Source organism: Toxorhynchites rutilus, chromosome 2 (assembly GCF_029784135.1).
Source record: "Toxorhynchites rutilus septentrionalis strain SRP chromosome 2, ASM2978413v1, whole genome shotgun sequence".
In the NCBI taxonomy this organism is placed as follows: Eukaryota; Metazoa; Arthropoda; class Insecta; order Diptera; family Culicidae; genus Toxorhynchites; species Toxorhynchites rutilus.
In genome coordinates this window covers 284,681,646-284,698,452 of record NC_073745.1, presented here as the reverse complement: position 1 = coordinate 284,698,452, position 16,807 = coordinate 284,681,646, and positions in this window count along the sequence as shown.

Sequence of the window (16,807 nt, the reverse complement as noted above, 5' to 3'; positions counted from 1 at the left end):
TTTTGAAAATAAGTCAATTCTTTGTACAGTTTTGCGCATAAAAGACGATTATTGTTTATTTTCATCGAATTCATTCTAAAAAAAAGTATAAATTAACTTTTTGTTTTCTAAGTAATTCAAATATGTGGAATCATGGTGGACATTCGTTTAGCCGCATCCTAAAATTTCAATAAAAGAAAATTTGTGCGGCAAATTACGAGTCCAATCGGTAGCTAATAAATATTTAGTATGTCCACCTCCATTTCGGATCACTTTGAAAACTCGATTTGGCATCGAGTCAGACAGCTGTTAAAGTGTCGTCATATTGATTTTAGCCCAACATTCCTGCCTTGAGACTGGAAATGTTGTCAAATTGTCATCTGTTTGCATAGACCATCTCGGCCAAGATTTTCCATAGGTTCTCTATGGGATTGCAATCGACTGCCAGCAGGTCATTCAAGAAGCGGAATGTCCTTCTCGGCAAACCATGCCTTCGATTGTTTGGAAACGTGGATCTATGCATAATCCTGCTGAAAAAACGACATCCTCGGTAGCGTTATTCTCAATATGGCCAATCAAAACGTCCTCCAGTAATACCAGTAAGATACTTTTCGGAGTTCATTCGGGTGAAAATGAAACAAATGAGAAGCTTGCTGTGATAGGAAACGGTTCCCCACACTGTCAAACTTCCGCTCGAACTCACGGCATGCCGTTGACTTAAATTGTACCAATACCAACTATAACAGTCCGGACCATCCAAATTGAACTTTTTTCGCCGGAAAATACAACATTTCTCCATTCTAGTTTCCATTCCATGTATTGCCGGGCGAAAATGAGTTAGTTCTGCTTATGGGTGACGGTCAGTTTCGGCTTCCCTTGAGGTTTTTTCCACATGATGTTTGGTGACTCATTCAAGATGCGCGCAATATGCCTCCACGTTACTGGAACAACCGATTCTGCCTTGATGTATGAGCAGGACATCGTTTCCTGGTTGCTTCGTGTCTACGACCTTTAAGACGCAAAGTAACTTTGGTGTTCTTTGGTTTGGTGTTTGGTGTTTGGTGGTTCCCATTGGTTGGTCGTTATATCCCATATTTCTGGCACTATTTAAAGAAATACGGTACCACTTTCTCAGATAGACCAAATTTTGTTACGATCGAGCGATTAGAAAACTTTTGTTCACTGAATATCTTTATTATTTTCCGCATCTCTTCCGTCAATAGAATACCTTTCGCCATTCCTTTAAATTCTACGTAAATCACTAATCTGACCAACTTCTTACGTTGCACATCTAATATTTATCTTGTAAATTGAACATTCTCAAGTATTTTTTCAAAAAACACAGATAAAGGCTTGGTGATTATGCGAAAACTCGATGTTTATGGCCTGTGGCTAAACGTATGTCTCGGGAAAAACGACGTTTGAATGTTTATTTCCACCGATGCCGCCTTGTGTGTGTGTGATTGTGACGCATATCATTTCAATAAAAGTGACTTAAATATACTATCACTACAGCAAATAAGTATCCCGATAAAAAGAATATTCCTAGTTGTTTTGCAAGTGCTTCAAGTTTTTTTTTCAAGTGCGACTAAACGAATGTCTATCACTGTATAAATTTAGATGATAAATGAAGCATTTTGTTAAAAAAACACAATTTCCCGGTACAGGTCGGACTCGATTATATACAGACTCGATTATATTAGGCTGTCAAAAAAGTCCTGCGGTAAAATTAGTTTCAATCGTCTGTTTTAAGTCAAATATGCGCCGTTTTGTTCGATGACTTGTTCCCAACGATGCCAACTTCATAATACCCCTGCTATAGAAGCTCGCTTCCTTATTGGCAAAAAACTCGGATAGCCAATTTTCACAGGCCTCTTTTGTGGCTAACTTCTGACTACCTAGCTCGTTCGCCATGGACAAAAACAGGTGGTAGTCACTTGGTGCAAGGTCCAGACTATACGGCGGATGCAAAAGAACCTCCCATCCGAACTCCCGGAGCCTCTGGCGCGTCACCAAAGAAGTGTGTGGCCTGGCGTTGTCCTGATGGAAGACAATGCGGCCTCTGTTTATCAAAGATGGCCTCTTCTTCATGAGTGCTACCTTCAAGCGGTCCAGTTGTTGGCAGTACAGGTCCGAATTGAGCGTTTGGCCATAGGAAAGCAGCTCATAATAGATTATTCCTTGACAATCCCACCAAACACACAGCAGAACCTTCCTGGCCGTTAATGAGGGCTTGGCCACCGTCTGAGCCGCTTCAGCGGGCTTCGACCACGACCGTTTGCGCTTCACGTTGTCGTAAGTGACCCACTTTTCATCGCCAGTGACCATCCGCTTCAGAAACGGGTCGATTTTGTTGCGATTAAGCAGCGATTCACATGCGTCGATACGGTCAAAGATGTTTTTTTGCGTCAACGTGTGTGGCACCCATACATCGAGCTTCTTTGTGAATCCAAGCTTCTTCAAATGGTTAATAACGGTTTGATGACCCCAGCTCTTGGCCGATGCTACGGCTGCTACTATGCCGGTCTTTCTCGGCTAATTCAGCGATTTTGTCGCAATTTTCGACGACAGGCCTTCCGGAGCGTGGCGCATCCTCGACGACCTCTACACCAGAACGAGAACGTTGAAACCATCGTTGTGCGGTGGAAATGGAAACTGTATCGGGTCCATAAACTGCACAAATGTTATTGGCAGCTTGAGATGCATTTTTGCCTTTGTCATAGTAGTACTGTAAAATATGTCGGATTTTCTCTTTATTTTGCTCCATATTTGCGACACTATAACTCACGAACGACTTAACCAAGGACTATATTATAGCGCGCAAAAATACCTTTCTAACAAGCTATAGTATGACTCGATACAATGAATACAACTAGAACTACGCGCTTACGACACCTCGCGGAAATACCGCAGGACTTTTTTGACAGCCTAATATACAAACTCGATTATGTGTGATTCGATTATATACAATTTTGGACTCGATTATATACAGTTTGGAAAACTTTTTTTTTATATATCAAATATGGCTTATTTCAAGAACAAATGTAACTAAATTTTTTCAGCTTTCAAATGAAAGCATTAGAATCGTCTTCCGTAGCGTACTTTTTAATGTAGAGCCAGTTTGAGGCAACAGAGTCCGAAACAAAAATAAAGTTCTATAACTCTGTCATTGTTGAAATTCGAACATATGCGTAGGAGGATTTTTTTCATCAAATATGATCGTCTATCACCTCCTGGGATAATCTGGATAAATGAATTTTTTTCGTGTGAGAAAGTTGTTTTCTGACTTTAAGGGGATGAATCAAGAATCAAATTCCTCTTTTATTTTCAAAAAATAAAAATACATGCAAAAAAAACAAATTAAAAAATTTTTTTTCACTAGATTATATACAGGATTCGATTATATACAGTGAAAAGTAATAAAAAACTGTAAATAATCGAGTCCGCGCTGTATATATTTGATAGAATGTATATAAGGTGGGATCATAGATGGGTTGTGCACCATGGGTTGCTGAAATTAACGCTGGCGATTTTCTGAGGCAAGGAACGACACATAACTTTATTTAGGACTCACAATTAGAAGCAGGGACAAATCACAATCCACTAGTGAATAAGTGAACTTCAAAGATTTTTTTATTCTCTTCTGCTATATTTCATCTACAGACACTTCTAATTAAAAATAATTCCCTAATTCTATTCAACATTCGAACGAATAATAACTCAAATTTTATCATTTGTTATACTCAGCATCCGGATAATCAAGACAACCATCGAGATATAATAAACTATACTAAAAGTCACCTCTCAATTAAAGGTTTCCGCAAGCAAATCTTTTCCTGAAGCAGAAGGTCCATACATACATGCGACAATGTCTTTGTCATAACGATGTAGCTCTGACCAGACGTACCGTACCTTGTATGCGCCCTCCGTAACATGAAACCGCTTTTTCCAGTTTGCAGTCCATTTCACTGACTCACACAGCCACAAACCACCATCAGACAAGCCACCTCCCGAGTTGGGGCCACTAATTGTGGTGGTTGGCGTAAAAATAAACGCTTCCTCGATATGCATATTTTGTGTCAACGCTGCAATTGACAGACTCGGCGAAACGCCGCCCTTATTGTATGTTTAGCACAAAACTGGTGGTTGTTTGTTGCATACATATATTGGAAACGGTAATTCCACTCTGCGTACTCTTTGTGGTCCGCTCAGGGTCTACATTTGAGGCCCCCAGACACCAACGGCATACGAGTGGCGCGGCGGAAAACAACGTTTCAGCAACAAATCGACTGGCTCATGTGAAATGAGACGACGGGTGCTCTATGAAAACGTTGTAATTTTGTTATGCTATACATATACCAACCCGCTTGCAACTGACCTCGACCAGAAATCATAACATGTCGCGGGTGGCGGCTGTTTTTTTAGTGTTCTCGGTCGGTGGTTCTGGCACAATGTTTCGATTCTGCTGTTACGACAGGGTCGAATATCGCACACTTTGCACATTCTGCTTTGTTTGTTGATAGTAGCAAAAACGGAAAGCTCACAGAAACATTCTGAATGTGAACATTGCATTCTTTTTTTGCTTTGTGTAGCCCTTTGTTCTGACCCCCGAGCATAGATTTATGTTGCCTCCATCATATCTGGCATGTCTTGTTTAACATCGTGTGTTCACCAGTAGACCTAGTTTCGGTTGTTTAAACAATACAGAATTCTGCAGGCTAATGTTATGGTTGAGATTGCTCTAAACGTATCTTGTTGCACGATTTGCTTATGCCACCTATAAACAAAGAGGCCGTTGATTGATAACGATAACTGAAATCAAAATAAACAAAAAGAAAACAATTTAAAAGTGATATTGTTCTGACAAACCAAAACAAAAATAATAATACAGTAAAACCTCGATTTTCCGCGAGCGGATTATCCGCGACTACGAGTTCCCTAGTAAATCTATAAACCTTCCCGAAATTTGACAGTAAGTGGTAGACTTATGCTTTTTTGTTTTGGTCATGGCGCTTCCACATTATCTGATCACTGATGTACACGACCTTACAGATGGATAGTTCAATATTTTCTGTATTGATAAAACATAGTTTTCATGCTAAAAATATCTTTTTTCCCTGCTTGCACCTCATTTTTAGCCCTTTATTGCGTTATCCGCGATTTTCGTTATACGCGGTGATCTAGCCCGACTATTTCGCGGATAATCGGGGTTCTACTGTACTTCCATTCTCGAATTGATATATTTTGGATTTATTCATGGAATAGATTTTTTAGCGTATTCGATCTATAGCTATATGCAAAATCACTTATCTTTGAAATCGGTCACATACAGATGAATTGTTACAATATTCTGCATTCGTTCAATTAATATATCTACAAACTCACTACTTCCACTATCGGAGGGTACATCACGATACAGAAATTTTTCATTAGTTTCTGGAATGATAATCTCATTTAGATTTTGACGATTGTCATCGAGGATATTCAACGGCCATGTTTGAAATCAGTTGTCTAATATACTATCGCAGATGACAAAAATGCAAAAATCTTCTATCTTCTCTTCTATATATATATATATATATATATATATATATATATATATATATATATATATATATATATATATATATTTATATATATATATATACATATATATACATATATATATATATATATATATATATATATATATATATATATATATATATATATATATATATTTATATATATATATATATATATATATATATATATATATATATATATATATATATTTATATATATATATATATATATACATATATATTTATATATATATATATATATACATATATATTTATATATATATATATATATATATATATAATATGCTGTCTGTCTGTCTGTCTGTCTGTCTGATTCTTATGGACTCGGAAACTACTGAACCGATCGACATGAAAATTGGTATGTAGGGATTTTTGGGGCCGGGGAAGGGAATTACTCGGGAATTAATCAAGCAAATGAAACAAAATTGTGCATATAAAGGTTTTAGGGTGCAATAAATGGTTCTATGGTGGTTAGACTCTCCACCCCCCTCTCCTAGGGGGTGGGGGTTGCCATACAAGGGAAACACAAATTTTTGCATTACTCGAGAATTAATCAAACAAATGAAACCAAATTTGGCATGAGCAGGTTTTAGGGTGCAATAAATGTTTGGTTAGATACTCCTCCCGCCTTCCAAAGGAGGGGCGGGGGTGTGGCTGCCATATAAATTAAACACAAATTTCTACATTGCTCGGGAATTAATCAAGCAAATGAAACGAATTTTGGCATATGAAGATTTTACGGTGCAATAAATGATTCTATGGTGGTTGTACTCTCCACCCTCCTCTCTAAGGTGGGGGGGGGGGCTGCCATACAAATGAAACACAAATTTCTGAATTACCCAAAAATTAATCAAGCAAAAGAAGCCAAATTTGGCATGTGGAGGTTTCAGGATGCAATAAATGTTTCTATGGTGGTTTGACACTCCTTCCGCTCTCTAAGGGTGGGCTGTCATACAAATGAAACACAAATTTCTGCTTAACTCGAAAACTAATCAAGCAAATGGAGCCAAATTTGACATGTGATGGTTTTACGGGGCACGAAAGGTTTCTATGGTGAATACACTCTTCCCTCCTCTCTAAGGGGGGCTGCCATACAAACGAAACACAAATTTCTGCATAACTCGAGAACTAATCAAGTACAATTTGGGATGTGAGGGTTTTTGGGTATGATAAATGTTTCTATGATGGAATGACACCCTCCCTTCTCTGGAATGGAGAGGGGGTCTCATCAAAATATCATACATATTTCAACCAAAAATATTCAAACCAAACATGACAATTGAAAATTTTCTGAAAACTTTGAAGAAAAAATGGAACATTCGGGAAATTAAATTCTCATATGTTCTACAATTACATAGTGACAAGTGCTGGACTAAACATTTGATGTTTGCGCTAGCAAAACTGATCTTTGTTCGAAACTGGAAATGGATTTTAATGTGATGAAACGCACTCCTTTACCTTCTTCTATCTATACCAATAAAAAAGTATCGCCGAATGTGTTGATAAGAACAGAACTCGAGGAAGAAATTGTCCGATCTAGGGCTGTCTTTATTCTATCATATTTTCTGTATAAAACATTTATTCCATGTAACGGAGAAACATGTTTTTTGCAAGTGGTTGAAAAATCTTGAACGAGAATTGTGTCTGAAAATAATCTGATATTATAATGATGAGTTTTGTTAGAAATACTAGGAATTTTATAGTAAAAGGAAAATTCAACGGGGTCGTTTAGAAGATCAATCAATAAACAGTTCTGCGATTGAACCCCTGAACTTGCTCATAGTAAGAAAACGTGAATGTTTGAAAGTATTGATAACAAAAAACAAATTTTGGGCGGGACGAAGTTTGCCGAGTCAGCTAGTATATATATAATAATGGATTTGAACTATAACTAATTTATAAATGATACATTACCATTTGTAAACCTAGTTGATTGAATAAAATTGATGAATAAAATAAATCCGTGATCCTTCGCCGACAATGATGTCGTGTCCTGAACAGCTCCCCTATATCCAACCTCGAATGAAAACGTTTTTTATCAAGTTTGATCGTTAACCTGATACGAAAACTAATACTTTCCATTTATCGTTTGTTTTGTTTCTCAGGAAATTTATATAGAAATGATTTCGCGCGCATTTCAACAAAACCATGACCATTACTTGTTGGCCACGAATTAGACTGTACTTTTGTTATTTAAGAGTAGTAGCTTACCTTCCATCCACAATTACGTATCGCTGCAAATTCTATAAATTCGTCAGAGTTGCACGAGAAAGCGCTTCGCCACCCTCCAAATCGATTTTTACGATTCTAAACTAAAAGGAATCGCGATAGCCGCCATGCAAACATCGTTTTCACACCCAATTTGTCGTGCAAAATTGAAAAACTTAACTTGCGATAGTACTTTAAATGTCTACTCCTTTACCAAGTTATAACAAAAAAAAAGCAGAGCGTCGTCCAACCCCAACTCGTTTTTTGTTCGGCGTAAATTTGTTTCAAAAAGGCTAAAAGGGATAACCGTAGGTGAAACTACTCACGATTCCATGAAACGGGTCCGATTCCCGTTCTAGCTGAGAGAAAGTTCCGCCGACTTGCACTGGTACATGTGTATTCTCGAACTTGCCCCTCAGAATACGATAAAGGCGTGTTACTCAGCATAGTCACAACAACCATTTCCTAATAAAAATGATATAATACTATGTTGATACAATGTGTTGTATGATAGAAGGTTTTAAATTTGGATTTCACATTCCAGATACCTTACTCATATGATACAAGCTCTTTCAAGGGAATTTAATTCCGACAAGTACGACACCCATATAAAAATTTAATACGAGTATATTTCCGTGCCGACCAATGAATTATAGACAAGAGAAAGCTTTGCGACCACCATTGTGTTCGTTGAACTGAATACGCCTAAATCGTGCCCAAAAAAGAGCTCAATAAAGATAGCAGTGAATACAGGTTGTTGATGAAGATATTGAAGTTCCGTAGGCCAAGGACGCTACCCTGAGGTACGCAAGGTCAAAGAGTAAGAGATCTAGATCGTTCAAAGTTTATACACCACGTAATCGAAACAATCCGACAAATATGACACTAGCAGCCACTCTATAAAACATTCGGGAAATCCCATGTGTTTCATTTTGTTGATGACAATGCACAATGGTCCAGGAAATGCATTTAAGTGGAAATTAGCATTTAGAGCTCGACGGTTATTCTCTAGACAAAAACTGTCTTCGACAAAGTTGTAACATATAATAGAGCGCTCATTTTTATGTTATCAAGAATAGGGTGACCAAAATTGTTCATGAAATAAAAAATATAACTTTCTTATCTTTATAGATAGAGGTAAACATAGTTCGACAATGTTGTAGTCCCAATTATTTTAAATAACTTTGTAGAACAAAACTTTTTCTATCTTTTAATATAATCGATTTAGCGCTTTTTTTGAGGGTTTTTTTGTATTACAAATTCTACATCAAAAGCGTCTTCATACGATTTTTGATAACATAAAAATGAGCGCTTCGTACGACTTTTAGAGCTTATCAATACTAATATTTTGCGATGCAGAACTTGTCAATATCTTAATCCTGCTCAAAAGTTATTGATGAGGTTTCACCCAAAAACTCATGATCTCAATTTCAGTTTACTCAAACACAAAAAATAACATATCTTCGGAAATCACATACTATGAAGAGTTAAACTTGTTCTTTCAAATTCCGTCAACAAACATTTTTTATGTTTGCCCCACAAATAATGGCAAGCAATTGAAAAGAGCCTATTTTTTTGGAAGAAATACCAATAACTTTGAGTGAAGTTGAGATATAGACAAGTTCTGTATCGTAAAAGGTTTGTATTAGTATGTTCTAAAAATCTTTCGAAAACAGTTTGTATGTAGAATTTGGAATATAAAAGTTAGAGTATAAAAACCGTTTTTTTCATGGTGACCCTAACACAACTTAGAAAAAAGGCGCTAAATCGTTTATTTCAAGAGATGGAGAAAATCTTTGTTCGACAAAGATGTCTCAAATAACTGGGACTATAATATTGTTGAACTATGTTTACCTCAATCTATAAAGATAAGAAAGTTATATTTTTTATTTCATCGACAATTTTGGTCATCCTATTTTTGATAACATAGAAGTGAGCGCTCTATCATACGTAACAACTTTGTCGAAGACAGTTTTTGTCTAGAGAATAACCGTCGAGCTCTAAATGCAAATTTCCACTTAAATGCATCTCCTGGACCATTGTGCAATGATATGCGATACAGTGGCGAATCTCTTCACAAAATCGGTATACACCGTTTCAACTTACCGCCTGAGTTTCTTCAGACAGGAATGTGAGGTTTCCAGTAAATGTTTAGCAAAATTCCAGTTATGGACTAGGAATCAAATTTTCTACTAGTGCTGTAGTTTTAGTTCCTCAAACATTTACTTTACTAAAACAATGAAATCCACGAACGTCTTTCGATATCTTCCACAAGTTAATTGTTTGTAATTTGTAATTGATGTAAGTGCGTCAAAGATAAGTAATCGTTCAAAGTGCACATTCTCAGATTTGTGGCTGTCATGAAACATTTTTCTCAATACAACCATGTATTTTTCAGAAGTGCGATGTGACTTGTGATATTAACTGTTTTGCCAACTATAATTTTCAAAAATCAGGAAGAATGAAAATAAAAATCAGGAAGCAATCAGGATAGTCTTGGCTAGTCCGGAAAGTTCGTACGATTTTTGAGAAAACGAAATCATTATTTTTGATATTCAGATATACATTTATTTAATTTTATATGTACAGAATTGGTCCACAATCTTTCGCCATCTTTTACACAGCTTGAAAATTCTATCCTCTCTTGTCTTCGCCCTTGAGATTATTTCGCAGGAACCGGAACATGTGTTAATTTTGAAGTGGAATATTGCACCTCTCATCTAGATTCCAAAATCATTTCGCGTGTTGGCAGAAAGACATGAAGTTTGGACATTGGGTAATTCCTTTAATTTGTGCGAACAGTAGTTGTGGGAATGTATCGGCTGGTTGCTTGGTAGAAGCTCAAAAAAAGAATTATTTTTCAAACTCACGCCAACTTTAACGTATAAGAAATGCTTTAATATATATATATATATATATATATATATATATATATATATATATATATATATATATATATATATATATATATATATATATATATATATTGTTAGATATGAAGTAGAATTTTCCAGAAATGTAGAAATCTAGTAACCTAGCAGTTTAACAATCTAGCCATCTAGTAATCTTGCGATTTGTGCACCCTAGCAACCCAATGTTTTTTCGCTCCTATAGCAACGTTTTTTCACCCAGTTTGTTACTTTGTATCGAACCTTCAAGAATGGAAGACGTATTAAAGGGACTGAAGTTTTGTTAAAAACTCCGCGAGTTTTTTTTATGAATATCCCGAAATAGTTCAACGAGTCGTTCGTTGTTCAACGCTACTGCTGTAATAAAGGTGTTCCCCGAGTGTCCCCCGAGTGTCCCCCGAGTGTTCCCCGAGTGTTCCCCGTCGAAACCATCTGCGGTCCATCTAGCGATCGAGATTGGAGTTCCCCATTTGCACGAAGAAATCCCAGCGATTAACCCGTTGTCGAAATCCCGCCCCATTAGTGTTCAACCCCATCATTTTGGTGCCGTGACCAGGATACAGGTCACACAATTTGCCCCGCAAACAAGAAGACGTACGGTCACATAACCTGAAAACCGACACTACCCAGAGCATCCGGTATCCGCACGATATCAAGAAGATTAACAGAGATAAACCCCGTTGCCCGAACTTCTAACGAAATTGGAAAAATTCGTTAATGCTGCCACCCACATTACCCGTGTATAACTGCCCATTGTCCAGTTATCTCAACCTGTTATTTCCCGTTAGTTGCTGATAGAATTAATCATACAAGGCCTCTTTGGAAGAGGTACAAGGTGAGTACCGTTCCAATAAGATCTACTCAATTTTTCGGTACTGCTGGGTCTTTTTCGACCATTTTAGCTGCCCATTTGTGTTCGGAGCTAACGTCAAGATGTCAAATCAGAACGAGAAAAGAATGAAAGCTAAGGAGCTGAAGCGAAATAACATTCTTGACTCGATTACGCGTTTGGAGACATTCTTGCGGAATTTTGATCCTGATGAACATGGCCACGAAATTCCACTACGACTGGAGCGTATTGAGAAGTTGATGGAGTCTTTCGAAACAGTACAATCAGAGTACGAAGAGCTCGATGTTGATGAAAACTTTGCACTGGAAAATGCCGAAATAAGAGCCAAGGTCGAAGAAAAATATTTTCAAGTGAAAGCTGGTTTGCTACTGAAGCACTCCACCCAACAATTGCCTGTGGCATCAACCTCTACTCAAGCTATCCCCGCGCAACTACCATTTCCCAACCCACTGTCGAACGTTAAACTGCCGACGATCACGCTGCCTGAGTTCGATGGTGATTTTAATGGATGGCTGACCTTCCACGACACCTTCCTTTCCATGATTCACTCGTCAACGGAGATATCAAGTGTGCAGAAATTTCACTATCTTCGCGCTGCTCTAAAGGGAGAAGCAGCGAATCTCATTCATTCTATCACCATCACCGCTGCGAACTACTCTGTTGCGTGGGACACGCTTATCAAGCGTTATTCCAATAAGAGTCTACTACGAAAAAAGCACATACGAGCGATCCTGAAGTACCCAAAGATCCCAAATGATTCTGTGGAGGCGCTCCACCGCATTCTTGATGATTTTCAACGGCACACCAAGGTACTGCAGCAGTTAGGAGAACCTGTCGAACAATTTAGTTCCATTCTGATAGAGCTGCTGGTAGACAAATTAGATGACGCCTCCCACAGCGCATGGGAGGAATCAATTGCATCAGATGAAAATCCGACCTACGATAAAATGGTTGAGTTCCTGCAGAAAAGGACTCGAGTACTGGAGACGATTATGGTCAACCGGCCAAGCCCATCCCAATCCAGAACCGGAAACCACAATTCTGGAATCCAAAAGCAGAATGCCTCCCGTGTCAGTTCCAACGCTATGGCTGAAAGTGTTAACAAGGAATATCCGTTATGTCCCGCCTGTGAAAAACAAAGGCATTCGCTGATGGACTGCCTCTTATTCAACGAAATGAATATTCAAGATCGTTTGAGGGTCGTAAACGACAAAAAGCTATGTAGCAATTGCTTCCGTAGCGACCATTTTGCTCGTACTTGTCGCTCAAAGTTTGTGTGCAAGCAATGCACCAAGCGACACCACACGATGATACACCCCGGTTACATCGAAGTTCAATTGCATCCGGAACCTAAATCAGAGACAACCCCGAAAACAGAAATCGAGCCCCTACCTGGTCCCTCTCGCGTGGTATCTGCTATTGCCACCACCGAGACTCTGGCTGCCGACAATAGTGCTCACATAGCAGCATCCAGCGCAGCTGTAGAAGGAAACAAAATGAGTGTACTTCTTTCTACCGTGGTTCTAATAATCGTAGATGCATATGGACAAGAGCACTTGGCTCGAGCCCTGCTGGACACAGGGTCGCAGCCGAACGCAATCAGTGAACGGTTGTGTCATCAATTGCATCTTACCCGCACAACAGTCAACGTCCCCATAACGGGTGTAGACGGTACCCTCACGAACGCTAAATATCAGGTGACAACTGAGCTCCGATCCAGAGTGAATGATTTCAAGCAGCAAATGAATTTTCTCGTCCTGCGAAAAGTTACCAGTGATACCCCAGCAGTTTCATATTCTACTACCCAATGGAAAATTCCGGAATCAGTTTTGTTAGCCGATCCTGAGTTTAACATTTCCCGAAGAATCGACCTCATAATTGGCGCAGGTCATTTCTACACTCTTTTGCTAGATGGACGAATTCGCTTGGCCCAGAATCTTCCCATGCTGGTCGAAACGGTCTTTGGCTGGATCGTCACTGGTCAAATGAAGCACGATGAATCAAGAGAAGCAGTAACTTGTCATGTAGCTTTAGTCCCGTCGATCGAAGATCAACTACAACGTTTGTGGAAACTTGAGGAGGTGACCGGAACGAATAATACGGCAGATGAGCAGCACCCTCCTCAACGATTCGATTCGTCAGAACAAATTCAAGGAAGACACCCAGATCTCAAATTGCAGTACCCTAATATTATCGAAGAATACACCGTCACGAAGAAGGACAGTTCAACGACTAAAGATCGAATCATATTTGAAGACTCACTGAAGATTGCTCAGGACGAATTGCTCACCATTGTTCTGCGTTTCCGACACATCTCAACTGTGCTTATGGGTAATATTGGAAAAATATCCCGCTATATTTTGTTTAGTCCCGACGATCACCTGCTCCAAAGAAAATTCTGGAAATACAGAAGCACGCACGATTTTATCTCGTCCTTACAAATTATGCACAAAGTACTACTAGATGAAGACATGCACTGTGCCAAAGCCACCCTCCTGTGCTTAGGTTGGGGTGATGAAATCACTCCAAATCTTCATCGTAAGTGGAAACCATTTTGCCAAAAACCCACATCTCTTCCAAAATTACGGATTGATCAAAATACGTTCATCTCGTATTACCGCAACACATTAAAAAAATCATATGAAGCATGGATTTATATACGTTTGGAAGATGATAATAGCAACGTCAAAGTATCCAAGTCGGAGATAGCCCCGTTGGAGCCAATCAGCTTTCCAAGATTCGAGCTGAGTGACACTCTCGTAGCATCCCTTGAGCCCAAGAAAGTATGGCCAATTCAAAATCTCCCACGCTCCGAGTTCCCAACGGAAGAACTCGAACAACGTCAAGTACTCACTCATCAAGCTTCTCTCTCCCACAAGCTGTTCCTGCAATCATTGTACTGCACCAATTGAAGCTGATCCAAGGTGGTAATAATGTCAGCACCAAATCAGACCTCTATCAGCTACCACTGAATCGGCTGAACTTCTATTGGCGATTTCAAGCCCACAGCCATCAATGTTGTCACCGGTCAAAATCGAAGTACCCGAAATAGTTCCAGATGCAAAATACGATCAACAGAAATACTGCAACAACATCTTCAGAGACGTGGCGGTTCCACAATCTTTAGGAGGTATACTGAAGTCATCAATATTGAAGGTACCCTTACGCAAAGAAGAAGAATTATTAATTATAACATAGATTTTAGTTGTTATTGAAAATTGTATTTTCAAGGTGGCCGGTTAATGTTAGATATGAAGTAGAATTTTCCAGAAATGTAGAAATCTAGTAACCTAGCAGTTTAACAATCTAGCCATCTAGTAATCTTGCGATTTGTGCACCCTAGCAACCCAATGTTTTTTCGCTCCTATAGCAACGTTTTTTCACCCAGTTTGTTACTTTGTATCGAACCTTCAAGAATGGAAGACGTATTAAAGGGACTGAAGTTTTGTTAAAAACTCCGCGAGTTTTTTTTATGAATATCCCGAAATAGTTCAACGAGTCGTTCGTTGTTCAACGCTACTGCTGTAATAAAGGTGTTCCCCGAGTGTCCCCCGAGTGTCCCCCGAGTGTTCCCCGAGTGTTCCCCGTCGAAACCATCTGCGGTCCATCTAGCGATCGAGATTGGAGTTCCCCATTTGCACGAAGAAATCCCAGCGATTAACCCGTTGTCGAAATCCCGCCCCATTAGTGTTCAACCCCATCATATATATATATATATATATATATATATATATATATATATATATATATATATATATATATATATATATATATATATATATATATATATATATATATATATATATATATATATATATATATATATATATATATATATATATATATATATATATATATATATATATATATATATATATATATATATATATATATATATATATATATATATATATATATATATATATATATATATATATATATATATATATATATATATATATATATATATATATATATATATATATATATATATATCGACATGAAAATTGGTATGTAGGGGTTTTGGGGGTCGGACAAGGCTCTTATGATAGTTTGAGACCCCTCCCCCCTCCCTAAGGGGGGGCTCTCATACAAATGAAACTCAAATTTCTACATTACTCGAGAATAAATCTAGCAAATGAAACGAAATTTGGCATGTGGAGGTTTTAAGGTGCAATGAATGATTCTATGGTGGTTGAATACTCCTCCCCCTCTCTTAGGGGGAGCTGCCATACGAATGAAACACAAATTTCTGCATTACTCGAGAATTAATCAAGCAAATGAAACCAAATTAAACATAGGGAGGTTTTAGGGTGCAATAAATGTTTTTATGGTGGTTAGACATTCCACATCTAAGTATGACACCTCTTCCTTCTGTGGAAAGGAGAGGGGGTTCCATAAAAATAATGCACATATTTCAACCTAACATGACAATCGAAAATTTTCGAAAAACTTTGAAGAAAAATGGGAAAATTCGAGAAATTCAATCCGCATGTGTTCTATAATTACATATTGACAAGCGTTGTTAGTCCATTTGATATTTGCGGTAACGAAATTGATTTTCGAAAGTGGAAATAGATTTTAATGTGATAAAACACATTCCTTTATCGTCTTTTACCTATATAAATAAAAATGGATCGCCGAATGTGTTGATGAGAGCAAAACTTGAGAAAGAAATTGTCCGATTTAGTGCTGTCTTCATTTTATCATTTTTCCTGTATTAAACATTTATTCTATGTAACGGAGAAACAGGTTATCTGCAAGTGGATGAAAAATCTTGCACGAGAATTTCATCTGAAAATAATCTGATACTATGATGCCGAGTTTTGGTAGAAGTATTGAAATTTTATAGTAAAACATAATTTCAAGTGGGAGATTAGAAGATCAATCAATGAACAGTTCTGCGATTGGACCCATGAACGTACGCTTAGTAAGAAAACGTGGATGTGATAACAAAAAATAAATTTTGGGCGGAACGAAGTTTGCCGGGTCAGCTAGTATATTCATAAAAACGATTTTTAAAAAAAGTCTTGATCAATAATAAACATTAGGCATTACACAAGTGTGGACCTGAGAACTTTTCAATGTATGCTATTATAGCAGTTCTTATGTATTTATTTTCATTCTGATGAAGTAAAAAATACAAAAATCAGGAAAAATCAGAATCATTTCAGAAAAAAATGACTGTGTGTCAGAGTATCTTGGAACGTGTCAAAAAGTCTCGGAAATCCTGAAAAATCAGAAAGGTTGACATCTCTGACTACAGGTACTGATTA